At 33.8% G+C, this 10,841-nt stretch overlaps 1 pseudogene; it reads right to left on the bottom strand.

The window, feature by feature from the left end:
* Window positions 1-3,545: 3,545 nt before the first annotated feature.
* LOC143629842 (gibberellin 20 oxidase 1 pseudogene) lies at window positions 3,546-4,899 on the bottom strand (annotated as a pseudogene).
* Between the last annotated feature and the right edge of the window lie 5,942 nt (window positions 4,900-10,841).

The raw sequence follows: 10,841 nt of genomic DNA, 5'->3' as shown, positions 1-10,841 counted from the left end.
ATTGGCCAAAGTGGAAAGACGCAAATATGGCAGAGTTGAATTCTCTAAATAACAGAAAGTTTTTCGGACCAGTAGTCCGTACAACAGAACTTGTAAAATGTGTTAGATACAAACGAGTCTTTTATGTGAGTTATGAAAATTCAATTAAGTGATATAGACAAAATTGATGGCACAAGGATTTTGTAAAGATCCATGATTAATTTTTAGGAGACGCATTCTCCAATGGTGGAAGCAATTACTTTCTGATCCTAAATAGTCTGGTAATACGAAGAGAGAATTGATATGCATCTAATATTGTGATTCAGTTGATACTGAAAGTTTACATGAAAGTCTATAAAGGATTTGAATTATCAAATCATGTAAATTATGTTCTCAAGAACACTACTCTTGTTGTATACAGATCTATATTTGAATACGTTATGATTACTTTATATGTTAAATATAGCAGGAACTCCTGAAGAGTTCCTAACACGTGAATGCTTAAAAGGTTAATTGAAACATTTCAATGATGTAATTCTTGCGCACCAATAAGCATACATAGAAGAAATTGTACCTAATGATTATCGTATCTTAATAAACAAAGAATGGTACAATATGGGTTTTGATATATGATATATAAATTGATGTGTCAAATGAGCAAGTTCATGTAGCAAAACTCATGAGAAGTAAATGCACATCAATAATTGATTAAGGTGGAAAGAATTTTGTGATTGATTGAAAATGCCTAAGCATCGGCATGAAAGTATCAATAAATTTTCAACATGGTTAAGAAATTGCATATAGACTAAATAGTCAGATTCAGCGTGGTATGTACAATCAGGAAATATTTTGATAAGGAGGGAGATAAGTTAGACGTCATTAGCTATACTTTTATCAAAATCTTACTTTTAAAAGTTCATATAATCACAGTTTACAGTGATGATGTACACATCATTGAGAGAAACTGCAGAACTTTTAAAAGGAGAATTTTTGGAATACCTTGACATGATGTGATTATTGCTCAACCTGCAGTTCGAGTATATATGTAATTATATGTTTATCAATCCATCAAAGTGCATCTAAAAGATGTTGAGACATTTTACCAAAGACAAGATTCATTCTTTGAGTACGTTAAAGGATGTCCAACAATGCATTATAATATCATTTCCTATCCGAATATGAACTATTATTAGTTCGGAAATACCACAATTAAATGCATAAGTGCATTATATCGTATTGTTAGCTATATATGATTATTATTTTCTTTATTTATATTTATTGGCATGTGTCTAGCTAGGAGACATCGGAATGGGTTAAAACATATATTTCAGGTATGAAAGATATGTGTTTATATTTTACTAACCCATCAAAACAAGTTTTGTTAGTCTTGTCATGCAGAAAAACACAACAAGGTATCAATGCAATAGTATATGGTTAAGAGATGACACAATAGAAGTTTTCACGTAAAGATCATGCAACATTGTTCAACTTAACAATTCACATGTCAAGGGACGAAGACACAAATGATCGAATACAAAAGTTTTGAAGCTTTCATAGAAGATCGATATTTACCATTCTAACGAATATATATATCAGGGGGAGACAATACGCGCTGCACTCTTTTTCCCTTAGCTATGGTTTTGTCCCACTGGGTTTTCCTAGCAAGGTTTTTAATGAGGCTGCATATCCAAGCGTATTAAGTTGATAACCAAGGGGGAGTGTTATAAATATATTAATATTATGGTTATCAACTCCTAATATAGATTAGCTTTTTCTCCAAGTTATCTTCTCCTACATATACATCTTATTTACCTCATTGTAATACACACATAATTAATGAAATCTTCATCTTTCTCCCTACATCTCTTTCTCACATCTTTAGGCTTGTTTCACAACAAAGATACAATATTCTTGATACCATATTTATAAGGGAAATGTATTCCTTGAAAAGGCCCGTTAGACTATATTTTACATGAAAATTGATTTTTGTAAAAGTTATTTTTTTTATAATTTCTAAAACATGATGTTCTATAAAACTTTGAATATGTCATTGCGACATGCACATTTCTATCTACGTTTTGGTGTCAATTTCATTCAAAATGGGGAATTCATAATAATGTACATGTTATCAAAATACAAATTGTTTTACGTCACTTTTCGACAGCTCAGCTCTGCCACCGCAACACTCGGGTCTTGTCTTAATAGCTAGTTATCTTATAATACTTATTATACCATATAATTTGCTTTCTAAAATCTGAATAATATAATTGAATATTTTCTTAGATAACATTTTAATCAAGTTCGAACTTGAGATGAAATAATTCTATACTAAATTAATTTGCTCACTGGACAATTTTACTCACGCGAGCACTTGTTACAAGATTATCTTCACATAGAGAGAAATGCTTACCTTGATATGGAGGCTGGAGAGTGAATAGCTAGTGTACATCATGACATGCATACATGGGCGCTCTATAGTATTTCCGAGTGAAGCTAGGGTTTGAGGCTTTCAAAAAATAAGGACCTATTTAAGAAATTTAATATTTATATATTTGCATAAAACTATCTTAAAACCATATAATTGAAACTCAATCAAAAATGTATGATGGCCGAGTGGCTTAATTAATAATCATCTACTTTTGACTTTTAACCAACGTTCCTACTCAGGTTCGAGTCTCTAGGACTGCTTTTCATTTTTTTTCTTATATTTTAGTCGTTTAATTTTTTTCCATTTTTTTTCTATTTTCTTCCCTAGGTATATTAACTAACATTCCTACTCTGGGCTCGTGCATATAGGACTGCCATTCTTCTTTTTTTCCCCTTCTTTTTAGTTGTTTTATTTATTTTCTTCCCTTGGTATGTATAAAATTTTCCATTATTGTTGAAAAAAGTAAAAAAAAGGTGGTTGCTCTATGATTTGTACAAAACTCCTTTCTCAAAACAGAAACTTAAAAATTTGTAATTTCATACATGAAGCACGACGATATGAATTATAAAAATAAAATATTTATAAAATATGTAATTTATCTCTGTAACTTTCGGTAAAAGGCCCCGGGTTTCTTTTTTTCGCTTTATGTCTCAAAAATGGTTTGGCCGCCACCGCATACATATTTGAAATTGGCGTGTACATATTAAAGTTGTAACTTTCATGTAGCATTATAAGATAAGATGTTTAGTGAAATGATCACTATTTAATTGTTCTGATTTTATAAAGGGCGTGAACATATTAAAGTTGTAACTTTCATGTAGCATTATAAGATAAGATGTTTAGTGAAATTATCACTATTTAATTGTTCTGATTTTATAAAGGTTATGCCTCAGATCATTTCGGGTTGGGATGTTGCACAAACAAATTAAAAGGTAGGAAACTACTTGTTGCATATATGTAACTGAAAAGTTACAAACTTGACACATGCTCATATGCCTGAAAAGAAATTACAGATTTGACCATGAAGATTAAAACCTTGCACACTGTTTTACTCTTCACTTATTGAGTTATTGACCATAAAGAAACTAAAAGGAAATATTAAATTTAAATTGCATGCTAAAGAACGAGACATTAAGTTTCACTTAGTTGTCTGTTGAACCCAGTTTGAGAAAGCTTGTAGGGTATTCATGTCAGATCTGTAATGGTTCTGAGTGAACTCAAGAAGGGTAGGCCATGTAAAATCTGGATAAATCCTTGGGTTGTTTTGGTCCACCAACTCTTCTGGTGGGCTCACCACCTTATCTGCCTTTGGATTAAGAAAGAAAGCAAGTGACTTCCTAGGACGTGTGTTGTTCACCACAGCTCTATGTAAGCAACTTTTGTATCTTCCATTTGTAAGTGCCTACAAAAACATTGATACATAATGGAGTCAAGGGTGTTATGAGGCTTCATTTTCATAAGTATCTATTGGATCCAATTTGTAGTGTAGAATTTACTTCATTAAAGAACAAGTTAATAAAATCAAGCTAATAATGTAGAGAATGTTTAACATGAATGTGTCTCCTATGTTGACAACAAAGGTATTTGGAACGGGCGCAATGAGACGCCACTCGTCATCAACAAACACTTCTAGTCCCTTGATGTTGTCTTGGTGTAGGATTGTTAAAGATGTTGGATCACAATGAGGCCCTGTCCCTAAGGTAAGCTCTGGCTTTTGACATGGTGGATAGTAGTTTAGTCTCATTATCGAGTCATTGTCTTCGTAAAAGTCCTTGAAGTAAGCTCGGCTCACACCAAGGCTCATCCCTAGTAACTCCATGATCCTAAGCGAAAGCCGATTCATTGCATTGCAATAATCTTGATAAACCTTCCTGCATGTGATAATCAAATCATTTAGAAGCATGTCATTGTATGTATACGTATAGTCAGAAAGTTAGAAACATACCCGATTCGTTCAAATTCTTCACCCATTGTGTTCTTGAAATAATCCTTAACTATGTTTGATGAGTTCTCATCACATAAGAATTTCAATGAGAGTGTCTCTTTCCAAGGAAGTTTAGAGGAGAACCGCCCGGTAAAACTGCTTGCATATCCGTAGCTCTCGCCAACTTTTCTTTGAGCTCTTTGCTTTTCTGAAAGAGAAAGCTTAAAAAACAAGTCAAAACACTCGTGAGCTTCAGATATTAATTTTTCATCAACTCCATGATTGGCCACTAGGAAAAAGCCATGCTTCTCGCAAGCCTCATTAATGATGTTGGAGACTTCCTTGACGGAACTTGAACGTCCAGAAAGGAAGTCTCCAAGTCTAATATAGGAACCTCAAGTTCCTTAGAATTTTCGAAGTTGGGTTTCTCATGGTCAGGCCATATGAAGTGTTGGGGAATGTTGGTTTCATGTTGTATGACCAACCCATCAAAAACAGGTGGGCTTTGTTGGTCTTCTTTGAGGGAAAACAAGGTTGGTGGGTTGTTGTTGATGCAACCTGTTGCCATTTATGTTTCTTTGAGTGAACACAGGGATGGAGAGAGCTGGGTACACTCAAAGAAAAGCCAATGTGTTTATATAGGCAATGCTGCAATTGGATAAGACTTAAAAAAAATAAACTTAGAATATAGGCCCAGGAGAGAGAAAGAAACAGGTACTGATCAGAGTTCACGCGCCCCCACTCGCAGGTGCAGGCCAACATGAGCGCGACACGTGTTCCTGACACTGTGTGAGGAGACATGAAAGGCCACTGTAGCACATCGAGCACACGAAAAGTCTGACACATGACGTCTCCATCTCTGACGCATGTCAGCACCAACCAACCACGTACATGGACGATTCATTTCAACCAAAAGGATAGAATTTCGCGCAACGCACATATGAGAAATAAACAAGAAAAGACAAACCCTATTAAAAGAGCAAACTATTAAGTCTAATATCTATCTTACCTCGCTCGCGCGAGACAAGACACACATTAGACTGGGGGGGGCTTGAAGAGGTATGCACCCGCCTTAACATCTAGCGGGGCGGGTCAACCCACAAGATATAGACAAGAGGCTTGAAATCAGGATGTCATGAAGACACAAAGCCAAAACCTATGCGCATGGCGCATATCACATATGCTCACGCATATCACATCTGCGCGTGGCGCATATCACATATGCTCACGCATCATATATGCTCACGCATATCACATCTGCGCGTGGCGCATCTGCGCGTGGCGCATATCACATATGCTCACGCATATTACATATGCTTGCGCATATCACATCTGCGCATGAAACATCTGCGCGTGAGAATAAAGAGAAGACCTCGCGCATCCACAGGATAGGCGCATATCACACATGCACATAATCAACCACGTCCTTATCCAAATCAGGATAAGGACAACCATGATTGTGCTCATCAGACAACCTTCCAGAAGGTATCCTTTAAGGAATAAAGAATATGTTGATGTTGACAGCTGCCAATGAAGGGTGGACAACTCAGCAAAACCCATGTGCCACCACGTGATTGCACATGGGTCAGGTGAAATACCTTGGTCAGAGAATAATCAATGAAAAAGCACCAGGTGTCCTAAGGACACGTGGCGCGAAGCAATAGGAGGAGGCCAAAAAGACCCTAATTGGGTCTGAGCCCAATCATTGGAAACCCTAATACTATAAATACCACACCACCTCCACAGTGGGAGGTAAGCAAGAAAATATACTCTAAATCCTTACTCACTTTCAGATTATTATCTTCTCCTACAATATCTTATTCTCACACCGAAGGGTTACCCCAAAGAGGACCCCTCTGTCCCTTTCTGAGGGGTAAGTTCACGGTGCTGCTCGTTTTGTAGGTGGAAGAATTCATACTCCGGAAAACCATCGGTGATATAGCACACTCATACCCGAGGAAGATTGATCGTCTACTAGCGAGTCGATCCACGTTTCTTCACAAATGAATTAAATGCTTAACTTTCTACTTTATTTTGGATAAGTGCCAATGAATAAAATTGAATGAAAAGCATGTGAAAAAAAGATAATTGTTTACAAAAAACAGTTTTACTTTTGTAAAAATGAGCTTCTGGTTTTGCATATTAGACCAAGCGTACTCGCGTTCTCGTACTAGTCATGTTGTAGAGAGGAAAACTAGCCCAAAACAAGGGAACACCACTACACCACTTAGTTGTAAGGTTAATTTTGGGTTTGCTGGTTGTATATACAACGATGGTGCAGCGCAGGGAAGGATTGGGCTAATTACAATTTTTTGTCTTTTAATTTATGTTTTTATTTATAAGAAAAAATTTAAAAATAATAATTATGTAATGATTGAAATAGACATTTTATCACCGTCTCATATTCTACAAAACTAGTTATTAGTGAATGAGATACTATGTTAGAAAACACATGGTTATGCTTAATTACCGCTACATGTAGTCTTACATACACTAGTCCGTGAATTGACAAACTCTCTGAAACACATGCAAATTCATTTGTCTTTTGCAATATTCACATGAAACCAAATCATATGGAATTTTGGCTTTTCTTTTGGACTTTAATCATTTATAAATTCATAATAATCATGAATATTTAATTAAGTTCATTGAAAGTTTTTCTTTTTTTATAACTAACTCAACTTTCATCATGAGCTTTAATCGTATATAATCTATATTTATTTATATTACATTATAAAATACTAGTTTTAGAGCCCGTGTCACACACGGAATAATTCAAATTATAAAATTATAAGTAAAACAAATAATTACATAGCGTATATGAAAAAAAATGTATCACATCTATGCTTATATCTATACAATGTGTACATAAATTGATTTTATTTATATCACAAAATGATTTTTTAAATGAACTTAATAAAAAAATGCCCGTGGAAAAACGTACCCGAGAATGCTTCTTTTTATTGAAAAATTCATTCTCGGTGTCATATATGTATAATTGAAAGAATTTTGGTTATGAACCAATTTTGGAAATAAAACTTCTCATACGATAGTAGTTCTAACCACTCAGCCTAAATACAAAATGAGCGTTACCTTTATTGATATATTTATCAATTTAATACCCATAAAAGAAAAATATAACATTAAATTGTAACAATGGATGTTCTTAAAAAACTATGTTTTTTTGAGCTACACCATAAAAAAGATTTTGATAAGTTTCAGAGGGCTTCTCGACTTTATCATAATGACAACATAAAAAATAACATGTAAACCCATTAAATTTTGTGAATATTTTTGTTTTATTTGAGCATAGTTTTGTATGGCATGCTTCCCATACAACGTTCTGATTACTATTGAAGGAAAAATTAATGTTGACATAAATATTTCAAATTTGATAAAAGTTAAGCATTGATAGGCATGGGGTTGGCAATCTCTTCTTAAATTTTAATAGTTGAGGAAAACATAGTCAGTTTGTCAAATCCTGAACCTTTTAATTATTTCAAAAAATGCCCATAAAAATAAAATTGAAACTCGAATTATGTTTAAAATTATAACTTTCATACTTTTGACAGTTTAAAGTCAACACTTAGAACCCATAACAAATTTGACGATAAATCTATTTTGCATTCTCAAACTTTTAAAAATACTCAAAATTTTCATTTTTGACCAGTAACAAATTTTGACCCAAATGTAGTTAACATGTACCAAAAAATCTATTTACCAACCTTTGGCCCATAAAATCAAATTTAAGTTTCACAAAAAAAAAAGCCGAAACAATTTTCATTTGAGAAACATAATTTGTTGTTGATTTTTGGAATTCACCAAGTATTTTGAGAAAATATAGTAAAATAATATGTTAATATTTATATTTATAAAAATACATAGATATTATATAAATATAATATAAAGGGAAAGTGAATAATTATTGATTTATTATATATATTAAGGTATATTAGTTTTGGAGAGAAAAAATTGTGAGAATTAACCAAAATATGACAAGTGTCCACATTTATTTTACTTTATTAGAATAGGTAGATTGGAAAATTGGAAATAAATAATCCCACCTTTTGTGTATTAGCCGATAATAATCCCACATTTAAAAATCACTAGCAATGGTTCCACTTTTTAACTATTTTTCTCTCACTGGTCCTCCGTTAAAAAATACTTAACGTCATTATGTTTTTTCCCTAGTTTCAAACCGATGTTTTAAGGCTTTTGATCGGAAGAACGATATGAGTCGACTGATGTAAAACTTATTTCAAAACGGTGATTCAAATGGCTTGATTTTCGTTAATTGGAAATTCAAGCACCCGAATTGAAACATTGTTTCGTCGTTTGGATTACCATTTCGAGATAAGTTTTACATCGGTCGACTCGTATCGTTCTTCCGATCAAAAGCCCTAAAACATCGGTTTGAAACTAGGGAAAAAACATAACGACGTTAAGTATTTTTTAACGGAGGACCAGTGAGACAAAAATAGTTAAAAGGTGGGACTATTGCTAGTGATTTTTAAAGATGAGATTATTATCGGCCAATACACAAAAGATGAGATTGTTTATTTCCAATTTTCCTAAAATATTTGATAGTAAGTTCAAATTTTGTAATTTTAAGAGTTCTACAAGTTTTATAATATAATACTTGATGCATTCACTTTAAAAATAATATTTTAGAAGGATAATATTATCGTTTGAAACAAAAATTATTAATATATATTATTTAATGCATATTTAATTTACAAAAAAGTAATAGTTTTTAAAGGGTTTTTGAAACAAGTAATAATTAATATGCATTATTTAATACATAGTAATTTATTTACTACGTATTAATTCACTATATTAATTACATAAAATATTTTTTTAAATGATTAAATTTTTTGCACCTTATAGGTTTGAGCCCATGACCTCATTTAACAATAGTTGTTATTATTATCTAAATAATAATAATACCCGAATATAATCGGTGTTTAAGATAAGTTGGGTTAGATTTAACTTTTACAAACCCAACACGAAGCATGGACCACCAACTTGTTCTTTTATCAAGGTTTAACATTTTCAAAATTAGTTAAGGCAAAGAAAACATGTCTAAACCTTGATACTATTTAGGGGCTGTTTAGAACCTACCACCTGAACTATTAAGAGAGCTGATCAATTCAAAGGCTTTATATCTTAGTTATCCTTTACATGCTATTGGACTAAAAGACCAATTTTATTTACATTTATAACTATAATTATATATTTAAAGCCAATGAGTTTTTTATGAAGTGGTAAGGAAGAGACTTGGCGTTTTCATGTGACTCAGGTTTGATTCATGCCCACATCATTTAGGTATCGTTTGGTATGAATGAATGAGAGACCATTATGAAGGAATGAAAAAAAAAATTAAGGTTTTTGCTTGGTCAATGGAATCTGTAGGTTCCCTGGACGGATCGCACGAGATATCTCGGTCTACTCAGGTGCGGAATCCCTGCGTAGATCGTTACGAGTATAGACCACGAATCACACGAACACACGAAACGAACACACGTTATATATTATAACTCAAACACGTGATGTAATATCACTGTTACAGACTCTCGTCCTCACGTTACAATGAACTCGAACTACTGACACGAACTTAAACCACGATTACAAACCAAGCCGTAACCTAGGACTATTTATACACGACAACTTCGCCTGGCATGTTCAGGCGAAGTTGTCCATAACTTCGCTTGACTAACAAGTTCGCCTGTTAAGCGAACTTGTCAGTAACTTCGCTTAAACATACAAAACATAATTAAACATTACAGACTCGATTACAGACACTAGACTATGAACTACTGACATTATGCACCAACAGACTCCCCCTTGGCAGTAGCTTCATATCTTGATCTTTAAGCGCTTGTCTTGTAATCTTCAATCTTGTATCTTCACGCATGCACTCCTTCTCTAACACAAACTGACACAACTCTTTGATACTTCCTCGCTTCATCCTTCCAAGCAGGAATATAAAAGATTTTCTTCTCATTAAGCACCTTCAGATCAGCTTGCGATAAGTTTACCAAATGCATCGGATCGTAAACTCTTAGGAGCTCTTGTTCATCCTCGTCTTCCATCACCGCTTCAGCAGTCTGGCAATCAACATACCACCATTTAAGATTCTTCAACACATCTTGAGGCATAGTCTTCATTGGAACCTCCTTAATGCATCGGATCGATTTGTACTTCATTACCATCCATGGCTTGCCATCTGCTCTCATTCCCCTTTCTTTATCTTCCACTAGCTTTCCCTTCTGTGGCTTTAATAACTCAAACTTCTTTTCTTTAATACTTTCTTTCCACACGATCTTCCCAATAACTCTCGCCATGTTGTCGTCGCTTCTATTAATCAGCCCCAATCTAGCCAAATCCTTCACCTCACATTCAGGCAATGTATTGAGAGATCTCAACGTTCTCTTAAAGTATTGGATCCCATCATATCGTTTAATCACAAAGAGCTTCAACTGCTCATCATAGATCCAGCAAATAATCCCT

The sequence above is a fragment of the Bidens hawaiensis genome, unplaced genomic scaffold, assembly GCF_021521415.1.
Source record: "Bidens hawaiensis isolate Kalapana, Puna unplaced genomic scaffold, B.hawaiensis_p1.1 tig00005481_1, whole genome shotgun sequence".
In the NCBI taxonomy this organism is placed as follows: Eukaryota; Viridiplantae; Streptophyta; class Magnoliopsida; order Asterales; family Asteraceae; genus Bidens; species Bidens hawaiensis.
This window is presented reverse-complemented; position numbering and strand designations above follow the sequence as displayed.